General features: G+C 36.5%; 1 protein-coding gene and 1 pseudogene across 5 annotated transcripts in view; one reads left to right on the forward strand and one right to left on the reverse strand.

The window, feature by feature from the left end:
• PPP2R5E (protein phosphatase 2 regulatory subunit B'epsilon) overlaps nucleotides 1-13,431 on the reverse strand; it is a 267,308-nt gene that overhangs the window by 150,469 nt on the left and 103,408 nt on the right. The window lies entirely within an intron of this gene.
• On the forward strand, nucleotides 1,070-2,859 carry LOC100022211 (importin subunit alpha-1-like; annotated as a pseudogene).

Genomic DNA, 13,431 nt, shown 5'->3' on the forward strand with positions numbered 1-13,431 from the left:
GGTCTATGAGAAAAAGAATTTAGATCATCAGTAGATACCCTTCAAAATAACTTACATTTGATGCTTTATATCTTTCAAAAGCATTTTCTCCATATATGATCTTATTTCATCCTTACAACAATAAAGTGTAGGTGGTATAGTAGATGGAAGGCCAAACTTGGAGTGAGGAAAGTCCTAGTTTTATTCTGCATGTTTTGTGTTCCGGTTTCTTCTCCCTTCATTTTGCATCTGCTCATAAATATCTTGCCATGTTTCTTTAATCTTCAGACTAATTATTTCTTTAGGATGCTATAATATTCTATTATATTACATTCAAATACCGAAGTTTGTTTAGCTGTATCCCAGTCACTGGAATAAAGTAGATGTTATTTCCAGCTCTTTACTACTACAGAAAGCCTACTCATATATCTTCAATTATACTTATGGCAATTTTATTTAAATAAAAACAGAAATGAGAGCCAGGATTAATGTTAACCCCTTTTTTACATAATTAGGGGGAGAATACAATAAATACAATGGAGCCTTAGCAAAGATTTTTTTTACAATTATTTTTTAATTCAAATCTTTCTTAAATGTTATATGTTTTGCTGCCCTCTTAAAACAGATGATGGTTAACATAATTAAACCTTTTCTTGCTGATTCAAGGTCATCATTATGAATATGAATTATTACAGTGTGTATGTAGTAGATAAAATAACAGAGGGTGGTATAGAAGTGTACAAATCCCTACAGTTGGCCACGAATTTTATTTCTGGGGGAAAGTCTAATATCAGCTTTCTTCTGTGCTATTCACCCTTATTTCATCAAGAATGAATGAAACCTACACAGCTTCATGACTCCCTGGTTAGTTTGTTTCATTACAAAACTCATCAGTGAATCAACAGCTGAGGCAACCAGTCTTCTAAATAGTTCTCACACATCCTTCAAAAAACATATCATCCCACACGGCTTTTGGGGCTGAGCTGTAGTGGTTGCTGTAAGTCAAACCGTGACGCAGCTGCAACCTTCTCCCCTTACCCTTCAGGGGCCCGGAGACCTCCTGCAACTTCCTTCCTTGCCTTTCTCCCAGTGTCGAACACAACCATGTCCACCAATGAAAATGCTAACTCACCAGCTGCCCACCTTAATAGGTTTAAGAACAAAGGGAAAGACAACACTGAAATGAGGCGCTGGCGTATTAAAGTCAATGTAGAACTGAGGAAAGTTTGGAAAGATGACCAGATGCTGAAAAGAAGAAATGTCAGTACTTTTCCTGATGATGCTACTTCTCCTCTGCAAGAAAACAGAAATAACCAGGGCTCTGCACTTTGGTCTGTTGAAGAAATTGTCAAAGGCATAAATAGTAATAATCTAGAAGTTCAACTTCAAGCTACCCAAGCTGGTAGTAAACTCCTTTCTAGGGAAAAACAGCCTCCCATAGATCAAATAATTGAGGCTGGTATGATTCCAAAGCTTGTAGGCTTCTTGGGTAGAACAGACTGTAATCCTAGTCAATTCTAATCTGCCTGGGCATTTACTATAACATTGCTTCTCAGACATCAGACCAAACCAAGGCTGTGGTAGATGGGAGGACCTATACCTGAGTTCATTGCCCTATTGGCCTCTCCCCAGGCTCACAACAGTGAACAGGCAGTGTGGGCTCTGGGAAACATTGCAAGTAATGGTTAAGCCTATAGAGACTTGGTTATCAAATATGGTGCAATAGATCCCCTTCTAGCTCTGCTTGCAGTTCCTGATATATCATCATTAGCATGTGGTTACTTAAGACATCTTACTTGGACACTTTCAAATCTTTGTCAGAACAAGAATCCTGCTCCCCCAATAGAAGTTATCAAGCAAATTCTTCCTACCATAGTTCATCTTTTGCATCATGATGATCCAGAAGTTCTGGCAGATACCTGTTAGGCCATTTCCTACCTTACAGATGGCTCAAATGACAGGATTGAAGTGGTTGTGAAAACTGGAGTTATCCCACAGTTAGTGAAACTTCTAGGATCTGGTGAATTACCAATTGTGACTCCTTCCCTACAGGCTATAGGAAACATTATCACTGGGACAGATGAACAAACTCAGATTGTAATAGATTCAGGAGCTCTTGCTGTCTTTCCTACTAGCCTGCTTACTCACCCCAAAACCAATATCCAGAAGGAGGCTGCATGGACCATGTCAAACATCACAGATGGCCATCAGGACCAAATACAGTTGTGAATCACGGATTAGTTCCCTACTTGGTTGGAATTCTGTCAAAGGGAGACTTTAAGTCACAGAAAGAAGCTGTATGGGCTGTCACAAACTACACCAGTGGTGGAACAATTGAACAGATTGTATAACTTGTTCAAAATGGAATTCAGGAACCCTTAATCAACCTCTTATCTGCAAAAGACAGCAAAATTGTCCTGGTTATTTTGGATGCAACTTCAAATATTTTTCTGGCTGCTGAAAAATTAAACGAAACTGAAAAACTGTGTATTCTAATTGAAGAATGTAGAGGACTAGACAGAATTGAAGCACTCTAGTCCCATAAAAATGAAATGGTATATAAGGCTTCTTCAAGCTTAATAGAAAAATATTTCTCTGCAGAGGAAGATCAAAATGTTGTACCAGAATCTACCTCTGATGGCCATACTTTCCAGATTCAAGATGGCGCACCTGGGACCTTTAACTTTTAGATTTTACAGTCAAACCTTCAAGTCTTGTATGCCTTGTTGTTCTTGGTATAATTTTGTCTTACTGTCTCTCCACTAAGATCTTTTTTTTTTAATGTGACTTTTAATGTAGCACTAAAGCATACTTGAACAGTTTGAACTGTGTATATACTGTATGCAACTTCTATCCTCAATAGGGTTCTTATTTCTATGTGGAATTTCCTGTCTTGCAGTGTCCTGAAAATAAAAACTTAATTTAAAAAAAAAACATATCATTCCCCCACTCCCCCCCAGGTGGGGACTACCAGGATCTGCTGACTTTTTTTCAACCATTCCAAATATCATCATTCTATGTCATTACAATACTAAAATTTACCTTCAGAACAATGTATACCCCCACCCTTCTATATCATTTGTCTGAATTTGTGCTATAAAAAACCTATTTCAAGAAATTGGGACTACTATATTTTGGGGAGGGCTTACTCCAAAGCTCAAACTCATCAATCTTTAAAAGAAAATATATCTGCCATTCTTTTCTCTAAGCCCTCTTTGATATCTGCCTGACATGCACTTCAACAAAGTTATTAAATACCTATTTATAAAGTCCTGCCATTCAAAACCCTTAAGCTTCTAGAATAATTCTTAATATGGAAATAGTTAGAAATAGGGAGAAGAAAATCTGGTTGGTGAAGAAGCAACCTCTCAGCATCAAGCAACAAATAAATGTAATCAATGAACCAGAATCAAGTCCTCTCCTAGGTGCTAGAAATATAAAAACAAAAAATAAACAGCCCAGCCCTCCCCTCAAGGAATTTACATTCTGTCAGAGAAACCATACAGAAGCAAATATTCTGCTATACCATAAAACCCATATAAAGTCATTTAAAGGTGCAGATAATCCAGCAACCATCAAAGTGAGCTCTGAAAGAGAAACTTGGGGTTCTGGGAGGCAGAGGTGAGGAGGGAGAAAATCCTGGTAAGGGGCACAGCCAGGGAATATCACAAAGATAGATGGAAGATTGTACATAAGGAACAAGTAATTAAAGGGTAAAATAAGTAAACAGAGTATAAGAGAAAGGGCAATAGTAAAGAAGGCTGGAAAAGTGATGTAGTCATATCATAAAGGACTTTTGTCAAAAGATAAAAATCTGGATCTCCATGCCAGAGGAGTACAATCATATTTGTGCTTTTCATAGGAATACCATTTTGACAGCTATGTGATAGATGGAGAAGAGAGGGATGGCACAAAGCAGCCAATTAGAAGTCTACTGCTATAAACAGGCCAGGTGGCAAATCAGAATGCATTTTACATAAATGGACAGAAGGTAACAGATAAGAAAATGCTGTGCACAGAGAACTGACAATATAATATAAACTGAAAATATATGGGATGAGGGAGAGTGAAAAGTTACGCTTGTTAACCTAGGTGTCTAGAAGAATGGTGAGGTCCAAGACAGAAAGAGGAGAAATTATGAAGAGACTAGTTTGGGGTTTTGTTCAAGGGATGTTGGCTGGAAAGAGGAGATAATAAATTCTGTTTTGTTCTTGCTGAGTTTGGGGTGTACTATGGGACATTTTATCCCATTGTAGATGTCCAACAAGCAATAATGCAAGCCTAGAGGTCTGAGAAGGCACAAGGCCAGGATATATAGATTAGAGTATCATCTGCACAAAGATGATAATTGAATCCATGGTTACTAAAGAGAAGAGGGCCCAGAATACAAATGAGGTGAGCTGAAGATTCAAAAACTGAACCTGACACATGAGCTCACTAAAAGTCCTACTTTAATAACTCATTAAGGGAAGAAGATAGCCTTGGATTTATTGTCCATGTCTCTGCCTAGTCTCTTCTCCAATCCAATCCATCTTCTACTCAATTGTCAAATTGATCTTTCTAAACACAAGTCTGATCTGGAGACAATATTGTTCGGTATTCAGAGGTCTTCATAAACTAGCCCTTTCCTATCTTCCCAGTCTTCTTACACTTTAGTCCTCTCTACTCTGAGTTGCAGTACCACTGTCCTCCTTACTATACCTTATCCATACCACATCATGTCCCAACTCCAAGAATTTTACTAGCTGTCCCCTATTCCAGGAACACTATCCCTCCTCATCTCTGCCTCCTGGCTAGAATTAAAAATAGATCTTCTTGATTCCAACTACATCATTCTTTACACCATGCCATACTCCTCCATTCACCTGGAAAAAGAAGAAGAAATTACACAGAGAACATTTGAATCTTCAGGTCATCTTACTTGTGTTCAGTGTCTCTTATTTATGTTGAATGCATATATAGCTTGGGAGTCAAGAAGACCTGAGTTTGACTCTTCCCTCCCTCACTTACTAGCCCAGGAGGAAGCAACTTAACTTCTGTCTACCTCAACTTTTTCATCCATAAAACTAGGATATAATAGCTCCTCTATCTCACAGTTGTTGTGAGGATAAAAAAGAGACAGTTGTAAAATTGCTTTGCAAACCCTAAAGCGATACAAAACTTTCATTATTGTTACTGTCATTGTTATTATTTATTTGCTGAGTACTCAAAGCCTGCTTCTTCACCAAATAAGTGTCCAGTACCAATACCCCCTTTACCCAATAACTTCCAGAACCGGAGTTAATATAGAAGCCTTGAGGAAACAAAGCAAGACTTTAGATATCCTTTAACATCCAACTCAAACGCCACCTCCTCTATCACACTTCTTCTATCACTCTATCACACACACTTCTATCACAGTCAGTAGTGTTCTTCTCCCACTAAAGCCTCACATAGCATTTTCTATCTCTAATGCATTTGTCATGTTGTTTTCTACTAGTTGTGTGTGCATTCTTTCCCCCTAACAGATTACAAATGCCACAGGAAAGAGACCTAGTCTTATTTACTCATCATTTCTCCCAGAGAACCTAGAATAAAAAAAACCTAGTCCAATACATAATAAATCTTTGTTGAATAAATCCAAATTTTACCATAAGGAGTGCTTCTTCTTATCCAGCCTAACTTTAATAGCACTGATGAAAAATTTCCAAGTAAAAAAATTGGGGTTTGGCAAAAAAAAAGCTTAAATATTTTAGAAATCATTTGGTAACAAACAAACAAACAAACAAAAAAAAAGAAATTTAATACAGCTGACTACAAAGTAAAAGAAATATCCCTAGCCATGAGGGACTCTGACCAGTAGGAAAAAGCAAAAAAGTATAGGACAATAAGTTTTTCCTTATCTACTTCATCTTTCATTATCAACCTTCATCCCTCAGCCAGGAAATAAAAACTGAGCATCTAAAGCTTTAGATTAAAGTAGAACAGGCAATATTTTCTATTCTAGTCTTGTATCTAACTTGAATGCTTTCACAAATCCATATCCACAAAAGTAGTGTGCCAGGGAAAAAAGGTTTTCAACATTCTGCTCTACATTCTCTCTCTAGGATAAAACTATCACAAAATCCTCATAGGTCACATGAACTTGTATTCCTAATCACTATTTGAGTCATAATCTCAAAACAAATCTACTCTCTGGATGACAACTTTCAAAATAATTATAATTAGCAGTTGTCAACAGATGGGATATCCTTCAAACTTAATTAAATTATTAACCAATTTAAAAATTTTCTTCCTGAAAGGTCAGTCCTAAAAATTATGTTCCACTTACATTTGTCAACCATTTCCACTATTCTACTTTACTAACAGTCTAACAAGGCCTCCAAATCCCACACTTTCTTAAGTAGGAGTTTATGTTGAGAAGGCCATAAAGGATAAAAACTGGTTCCAAATATTAGTAATCATCTCATATCATACAGATTCCCTCACATGTACAGATCCAGAAATCATAAAAATATTAACATGGTTAGCATGGAAAATTAGACTATATTATTTGCTTTCAAAACATCCTCAAATACATAGAGTTGATCCTGACTTAAAAGTAGACAAAGATTTCACAGTAAAGCTATCAAACCAAATTAAGAAGTATCTCCATCTTTCAAAGTATATAAACATTAATGTACTTTTTTTAGGAATTATAGTGACAAAAAGGATGAAATCTCTTGATAATTAAAAACAAACATTTTCATTGTGATACCTCCAGCATTCATGTTTCTATAGACCTTTAACTATGAAAACATGGTTGGTCTAAAATGAATGAAAAAAGTATTTATTAAATGCTTCCTATGTGTCAAGAGACAGAATAAGCACTTTTATGGTATTATAAATGATGTTCCACTGCATTTTGCATAATATTCTATAAAACAGAAGTTATTTATTCAGAAATTCAGTTATTAATTACAGACATAGCTTCAGAGGAGCCATGCTTAAAATACCATCAGTCTTTCGCTAATTTAAGTACTTAATTAAACCTACATGTTAAACAATGGTTTAACATGTAGGTTTAACATCAAGATTTGTAAAATGCTTGCTATTTCTTATCTATGTAAAAGTCAAACACATTGCTGTTCATGAGATTTATACCCATGGGATAGACTTATAAAAAGTGATTTCACCATACCTATAATAAGGTCATTTCAATAGCTCTTCAACTAAGCCATCTTATCTGGGCTCCATGCAAGAAAAGTTCCAACAAACCCACTCTATGGTAAAGACTGCTTTTTACTTAAAAATGGCTTATTCCTCAGTTTGCTGGTCTGATACATAAGTTCATCAGACAATTTAGCAAAAGTTTGAGAAAAACAACTTAACATCTAGTCTTTAGGAAAAAAGAGACAGTCATTCTAAGTGGTTTTTAACACATGAGATAAGGCACAAATGCTGCACCTATATACTACTTTAATCAATCAATAAATGAGAAGCAATGCCCCCTACAATTACTTATGGACTACATAATAACTACACCCATACCCACAAACACATATAATTGGATTTCAAAGTAAATGAAATATATCTTAGATAGGCTTAATTTTTGTAAACACAAAAATCACATTTTGGCATTCAACTTTTCCAATATAATGAATTACTTTCCAAGAAAGCATAACACTATATGTTTTTCAAGGGCAAAAAGAAACTGCTGCTCTCATACTTAGTAGCTTTCCAAAAATTATACAAACCCCTATGCTTCATTGGTTAAAGGACAATGATCAGAAGGGGCAGCTGGGTAGCTCAGTGGATTGAGAACCAGCCTTAGAGATGGGACGTCCTAGGTTCAAATCTGGCCTCAGACACTTCCCAGCTGTGTGACCCTGGGCAAGTCACTTGACCCCCATTGCCTAGCCCTTACCACTCTTCTGCCTTGGAGCCAATACACAGTATTGACTCCAAGAAGGAAGGTAAGGGTCTAAAAAAAAAGGACAATGATCAAGAAGCCAAAGGTACCTTTCTCATCAAATAGCAAGGCACCAGCAGAAAATAACCTCTGTTCTTCCCCATATAAAAATGTGAAAATTGAAGGTAAGTATATTAAGTATAAAATATATTTGTGAGCTAGCTTTTTTGAGGAATGGGGACCAAAAGAAGTTTGCAACTACAGAATGGTGCTTTTTCAGAAATGTTTTAGAGGCACTTTCTTCAGTTTTATTCTTTACTAAGAAATGGAAAAAGTGAACAATCATGTTAAATTACTTATATTCTGAAACTGCTCAGAAATCCTCTAAAAACTAAGCAAAAACCGAATAAAACTATACTGTAAATATGATGAGCAACATAATAAACATTAAAAACTTCAAAAGGAAATCTAATTCTTTTGGATGCTATTCCAAATACAAAATATATTTTAGAGTATATAACAGTCATGAAAATCTTGGCACAAATACTACAAACACAGTGGTTTCTCGGCCACCCCAAAACAGTCATTACCAAAACTGTGTCAAGGATGAATGAAAAGACTCAGCCCTCTTGCGAATAAAAGGAATGAAAGTGCCAAAAAAAAAAAGCAATTTTGAATTGAAAAATACTCTTAAAATACTGTCAGAAAAACTCCAATTTAATAAACAAAGAGGGGAGATTATAGAAAGAACACTCAAATTATCAAACTGAAGAAGGAAAAAAAGTTTCTAATGTCTATAGATTTAATTTGTTACAAGTTGTGTATGTAATTGAACATTCAAAATTACCTGTAAAATATCTCCAAATCACAATAAATACTCTAAGGCAGTGACTACTGCTACAGCCACAGCTTGATGCTACATCTATCACATGTCCATTTTCAGTGGGATGATATTTTCTTTAACAGTTTACTATCTAAGTCTAAAAGACTTTTTCTGAACCTAAAAGCTGAATCAAGAAGAAAATCAACCCTATTGGTTAAAATTCTTTCCAATTCTACCCATTATCAAAGGTTCTGGTGTGTAAGTAATTTGGTTTGGTTGTTGCCATCAAATTAACAAGTTCTGTTTCACAGTGAATGGTGAAGGCACAATTAAAGAATAACAAATGGAACATCAGAAAGATCATGTGGTAATGCTGATAGAGGGTCAGCTTTGAAACCAGAAAGAAGTTCAAGTTCTAGGGCCACAAGCAGGTCACTTAGTCTCCACACCAACACCCCCAGCAACTCTCCAAGACTTAATTACAATACAAAGGAGTTACAAATCTATACTGACCCAGGGAGAGTTCTTACTTCAAGGAAATCCCACATCAAGACCAAAAAGGCCTGAGGCTGACAAAGGCCCACCACCTCCAACCAACTGTCCCAGCTGGTGTCTCAGCATTAGGCATCTCTTTTCTATCAGCAAGGTCAGGCCTTGACACATTGTTACTCCGCCTTTGAAGCTTTTCCATGGCCACCACCTATTTAGGAGATTCCCTAAACCCAAAAGGATGACTTCCTGCATCCCCACCCTTTACTCCATTCCACAATAATAATACTGAAGTGATTCCAGAGAAATATTACTGGGAGATATGGTGGGAAGATTTCAGTTTCCTATTCTTATTCAAGGTTCTTATTCTTACCCTTATCCAGGATGAATATACAACTAACTCTCCTTAGCTACCTCCAGATCAAATTTCTTCTTAAAGAATTTGCCCTTTTAGATTAATGCAAGTGCACTGATGTATGCATAGTCCAGGGCTACCATTAGTTTTCTAAAATGTTTCTCTACTCCTACACCTTAGAGAAAGATTTTCCCCCAGAAGGACTCCCATCTCTCCCAACTTTTTTGTTGTTCAGTTCCTTCGATCACAGCCAACCCTTCATAAACAGATTGGAGGGAGAAGGGGAGAATTTGGCAAAGATACTGGAGTGGCTTGCCATTTCCTTCTCCCACTCATTTTACAAATAAGAAACTGAGGCAAACTGGGTTAAGTGACTTGCCCAGGGTCACAAAACTAATAAGTATCTGAGGCTTGGATTTAAACTCATGAAGATGAATCTTCCTGATTCCAAACACAGGGCTCCATCAACTGTATCACCTACCCTCCTTCCCCACCTAAGTCGTCTACATTTATTCCTTCAAAATACATTCATAATAACAGTGTGCAGAACCCTGAAAATAAAAAGTTTAGATAATATATGGTTCTCTGCCTTCAAGGTATTCAGTCTTATAAGGATGAGACAAACTGAGAATATACACATACTACATACACATAAGTGCATTAGAGAAGTTATGAGGGGAGTTGGGGGTTAAATCAGAGAAAGCTTCATAGAGGTGGTACTTGAATTGGACTGGGTAGAGGCAGCTAGGTGGCTCAGTGAATAAAGAATAAAGAACCAGGTCTGAAGACAGGAAATCCTGGGTTCAAATCCAGCCTCATGCACCTCCTATCAGTGTGACCCTGGACCCTGGATAACTGCAACTGCCTATCCCTTACCACTCTTCTACCTCAGAAACAATACTTAGTATCCATTCTAAAACAGAAGGTAAGAGTTTTGTTTTGTTTTAATGAGTAGAACCACTATTATAGAAGGATAATGACCCATGGTGCAAAATAAGACTTACATTTTTGGACTTGGCAAATGTTGGGTTTGTTTTATTTAGCTATTCTATTTATTATAAGAATTAAGTTTTTCCCCTTTTTATTTTCAGGAAAGAGTAAGGAGGAATTAGAAATAATATTTCCCCCTCAAAAAATAAATGAAATAAAAAAAGTCACTGACACGTCTTAATAAATGCTGGAAGGGTACAGAAAAAGTTTTGAAAGCAGGATAACTGAAAGCAATACTAAATCAGATTATGTACTTTTTTAAAAGGCAAACTATAAATAACAGGATTTCACAGATAATACTTGTTTTTTTCTTATTTACATATAAAGTTCTCCTTTGACAAAGAGAGTTAGTAGTAACATGAGAAAAACCTGCAAGACACACTGGTGACCTAATAATTCATCTTTAGCTATATGCTAGGAAATCCTGTGGAAAAGGAGCCATACCAATGGCATCACTGATACAATTTAATAAATTAACAGATAGTTAAATAATGAGGGCAACAGTTATGGTACCTTGAAGAGTAGGGTAGGTGGTCAATAAACATTTGCTGAATAGCTGAATAAACTATCACCAAAACTATAGGTAGCATAATTGTACCAAAGCTCATGGAAAAGGATTAAACCACCAAATCGAAAACACAAAATTCAATAAGCCTAATAAAACAAAGTTAGCAAGTTTTCTATTTAATTTTTGAACCAGGACCAATACCTACCACTGTAACACAACTTATAACATCTCACCTACTTTTCCTTCAACTTAATACTCATTCCTAGTAGGGCTTTAGAAAGTAATATTTAACTCCTGGCTACCCTATAATTGAATCTAGCAATACTGTCACTAGGACCTAATGCTTATCTTCTTTTTATACTTTACTTTTTGTCTTAGAATCAATACTAAGTATCATTTCAAAGAGCAGTAAGGGGTAGGCAATTCAAGTTAAGTGACTTGTCAGAGTTCACACTGCTAGGAAGTGTCTGAGACGCAAATCTGAACCCAGGGCCTCCCAACTCCAGACCTGGCAGAGAATCCACTGAGCCACCTAGATGCCCTGTGTCTATTATTCTAATGTTTACTGATGATGATGCTAGATGCACACTACCCATGAATCTTTGGGTAAATCACTTAACCTCTTTGAGATCTAGTTTTCTCATCTGTGAAACAAGGCCCCTTTCAGATCTCAGTTTATGCTCTTCCATATTTGTAGTACTATAAAATTTCATGTTGCTTTCTAAATAAAATATCACTACCAATACAAATTTTATACAATGTTAGCTGAAGTAACAAACCAAAGCAAATTACTTCCATTCCTTTTAGGTTAAGGTTTTGAGAAGGAGAGACATGTAAAATGTCAAATATTAATGAAGTATTATTTATTTAAAAGCCTGTCACATTCTTGTAGTATGATATGACATGAGGAAAACCCTATATAATGGACATCCAAAAAGAACCAGTAATCATAGGATCATAGATTTAGAGCTAGAAGGGACCTTAAAGAGTATCCTGTATTAGAATCCATTATTCTTAGTTTCTTGATTTTTGTGGTTTTAAAAGCTAAATAGTTAATCTAAAATGTTTCCAAGTTTACTCATTTTTTAATGTTAGTGAACAGATAACAAAATTCTCAAACATTAAATCTAAACTATTCCCTCTTTTTTCTCCAAGGCTGCTGAAATAATAGGTTTAATCAAGAGCCATAAGGACTTTCATTTTATCCATCCTATAAAGTGATGCTCATTAAGTTCAGTCATAATTGTATTAAACTCCAAATAAAATTGTGATATATTCTAACATTCAAAATCAGACAAAAAATCAATAAATATCATTTGGAATATATTAATATATAAGCATTTAGCTTATTTAGTTGTGGTTTCCTATGGGCCAGGGGTTCTTAATCTTTTTTATGCCACAGACTCCTATAGCAGTCTGATGAAGCTTATGGACTCCAAACAAAAATATTTTTAAATAATAAAAGGAAATGAAAAATTTTGGTTGGATGTAATTTTTTTACCATCCAAGTTCACAATCCCCCAGAAATCTACTCCCTGAGTCCCAGGTTAAGAATTCCAATGTTAGACCTTGATAATCTCTTCGGTTTTAGAAAATCATTCTCACCTGGTTCTCCTACTTATCTGGCCACTCCAAGTTACACCCTCTAACCACAGATATCCTACAGGGTTCTGACCTAGGTCCTCTCCTCTTTCATCTTCATACTGCTTCACTTGGTAACCTCATCAGTTCCCAAGGACTATAATTATCATCTCTCTGCAGCAATTCTCCAGTCTATGTATCCTACTCCAATCTTTCAGCTGATCTCCAATCGTGTATTTCCGATTGCCTTTCTGACATCTCCAACTAGAGATGCCTACTAGGCATTTGAAACTCATCAGCATGTCCAAAACTGAACTTTGCCCCTAAAAACTCTCTTCCCCTTAACTTTCCAGTTTCTGTAGAGGGTAAAACCATTCTTCCTTGGGGGCAGCTGGGTAGCTCAGTGGATTGAGAACCAGGCCTAGAGTTGGGAGGTCCTAGGTTCAAATCTGGCCTCAGCCACTTCCTAACTGTGTGACCGTGGGCAAGTCACTTGACCCCCCTTGCCTAGCCCTTACCACTCTTCTGCCTTGGAGCCAATACACAGTATTGACTCCAAGAAGGAAGGTAAGGGTTTAAATTAAAAAAAAAAAACACATTCTTCCTTACTGTACCTCAGGCTCAGAGCCTGGTATATTCCTCAATTCTTCACAACCTCTTACTCCCCACCTTCATATTCAATCTGTTGCCATAGCCCACTGATTTCACCTTTGCAACATCTTTTGAATATGCCCCCTTCATTCCTCTGATAATGGCCACCATCCTGGTGCAGGCCCTCATCACCTCACACTTTGAGTATTTCAACAGCCATCCATCTGTCTCAAGTCTTTTCCCCT

This window comes from Monodelphis domestica, chromosome 1 (assembly GCF_027887165.1).
Source record: "Monodelphis domestica isolate mMonDom1 chromosome 1, mMonDom1.pri, whole genome shotgun sequence".
Classification (NCBI taxonomy): Eukaryota; Metazoa; Chordata; class Mammalia; order Didelphimorphia; family Didelphidae; genus Monodelphis; species Monodelphis domestica.